Source organism: Aristolochia californica, unplaced genomic scaffold (genome assembly GCF_029961685.1).
Source record: "Aristolochia californica isolate CCGP_79_NKW_82.1479 unplaced genomic scaffold, dmAriCali1.0.hap1 SCAF_40, whole genome shotgun sequence".
Taxonomy (NCBI): domain Eukaryota; kingdom Viridiplantae; phylum Streptophyta; class Magnoliopsida; order Piperales; family Aristolochiaceae; genus Aristolochia; species Aristolochia californica.
In genome coordinates this window covers 25,001-27,500 of record NW_027182104.1, presented here as the reverse complement: position 1 = coordinate 27,500, position 2,500 = coordinate 25,001, and positions in this window count along the sequence as shown.

The window sequence follows — 2,500 nt, the reverse complement described above, 5'->3', positions numbered from 1 at the left end:
CACTCGCCTGGGCAGCTGGTCACATGCGTCGCTCAAAGGCATTTTGCAGGCCAGCACCGGCGGATGCACGGGTCAAGCGGGACGGGACGAGCGCAGGGCTAACTTTTGCCGGCACACAAAAACACGAACCCGAAAAAGGCAAAAAAGGGACATACGCACTGGCGACACGCCCGTTTCGCCTGCCACCCGTGCACACTCGCCTGGGCAGCTGGTCACATGCGTCGCTCACAGGCATTTTGCAGGCCAGCACCGGCGGATGCACGGGTCAAGCGGGACGGGACGAGCGCAAGGCTTGCTTTTGGTGGCACACGAAAACACGAACCCGAAAAAGGGACATACGCACTGGCGACACGCGCGCCCGTTTCGCCTGCCACCCATGCACACTCGCCTGGGCTGCTGGTCACATGCGTCGCTCATAGGCATTTTGCAGGCCAGCACCGGCGGATGCACGGGTCAAGCGGGACGGGACGAGCGCAGGGCTTGCTTTTGGCGGCACACGAAAACACGAACCCGAAAAAGGCGAAAAAGGGACATACACACTGGCGACACGCACGCCCGTTTCGCCTGCCACCCGTGCACACTCGCCTGGGCTGCTGGTCACGTGCGTCGCTCACAGGCATTTTGCAGGCCAGCACCGGCGGATGCACGGGTCAAGCGGGACGGGACGAGCGCAGGGCTTGCTTTTGGCGGCACACGAAAACACGAACCCGAAAAAGGCGAAAAAGGGACACACGGACAGGCGACACGAAAAAAAAGGGGTCGCCCTACCTAGGTGGGCGCAAAAACCCCGTCGGCCAGGAGGTTTCGCCAAAGTGTCTGTACTGTCACACAGGGTCAATAGCACGGGCATGGCCGGCCGCCGCACGTGCAGCGGCTTACGGACGCACGGTTCGGCGGCACGGGTGCCTGGCGGCTTTAGCACCTTGGGGTGGACAGGCCTGGCGGCAAGGGGGGCTAGGCACCTTGCTGCCAGCCGGCAATGGTGCACGGGGCGGGGCGCCACACAAACACGAAAGAGGGACAAGAGCGGGGCGATGGTCCACAGAGACGAGCCATGCACGGGGCCCGTGATCGCCGACACGCGCGAACGCGGACGCGGACAAGGACAAGGACGCGACGCGCGGCGCGCGTGCGAGGTCAAGAGGGGCGCGCGCACGAAAACGCGAAAAAAGGGGCTAGCGGCCGAGAAACGCGAAAAAAACCGGGTCACCTACCTAGCCGAACGCCTAAAATCGCTTCGGGCAGGAGGTTTCGCCAAAGTGTCTGTACTGTCACACGGTCCGTACGGGCGCAACCCCATCGCGCGCCAGCACCCCTTCCTGGGGGCGCCCACCCGCCAGGCGCCTGGCGCCCCACGCGCGCGCGCCCGGCGCCTGGCGCCTTGCCCCCCACGCGCGCCCGGCGCCTGGCGCCTGGCGCCTCGCCCCCCACGCGCGCGCGCGCGTGGCGCCTTGCGCCTGGCGCCTTGCCTCCGCGCGTGCCTGGCGCCTGGCGCCTTGCCCCCCACGCGCCTGGGCGCCTCTTTTCCGCCTGGGCGCCCTGGCACCTTTCCGCCTGGGCGCCTGTTTTCCGCCTTGGCGCCCTGGCGCCTTTTCGCGTGGGCGCCTCTTTTCCGCCTGGGCGCCATGGCGCCTTTCGGCCTGGGCGACTCTTTTTCGCCTGGGCACCTCTTTTCCGCCTGGGCGCCTCTTTTCCGCCTGGCCAGGGCGCCTCTTTTCCGCCTGGGCGCCATGGCGCCTTTCTGCCTGGGCGCCTCTTTTTCGCCTGGGCGCCTCTTTTCTGCCTGGGCGCCCTGGCGCCTTTTCGCCTGGGCGCCTCTTTCCCACCTGGGCGCCCTGGCGCCTCTTCGCCTGGGCGCCCTGGCGCCTTTTCGCCTGGGCGCCACTTTTGGCGCCTGGGCGCCTACGCCAGGGCGCCTCTTTTCCGCCTGGGCGCCTCTTTTTCGCCTGGGCGCCTCTTTTCCGCCTGGGTGCCCTGGCGCCATTCCGCCTGGGCGCCTCTTTTCCGCCTGGGCGCCCTGGCGCCTTTTCGCCTGGGTGCCTCTTTTGGCGCCTGGGTGCCTACGCCAGGGCGCCTCTTTTCCGCCAGGGCGCCTCTTTTTCGCCTGGGCGCCTCTTTTCCGCCTGGGGGCCCTGGCGCCTTTTCGCCTGGCGCCTCTTTTGGCGCCTGGGCGCCTACGCCAGGGCGCCTCTTTTCCGCCTGGGCGCCTCTTTTCCGCCTGGGTGCCCTGGCGCCATTCCGCCTGGGCGCCTCTTTTCCGCCTGGGCGCCCTGGCGCCTTTTCGCCTGGGTGCCTCTTTTGGCGCATGGGCGCCTACGCCAGGGCGCCTCTTTTCCGCCTGGGCGCCCTGGCGCCTTTCCGCCTGGGCGCCTCTTTTTCGCCTGGGCGCCTCTTTTCCGCCTGGGCGCCCTGGCGCCATTCCGCCTGGGCGCCTCTTTTCCGCCTGGGCGCCCTGGCGCCTTTTCGCCTGGCGCCTCTTTTGGCGCCTGGGCGCCTACGC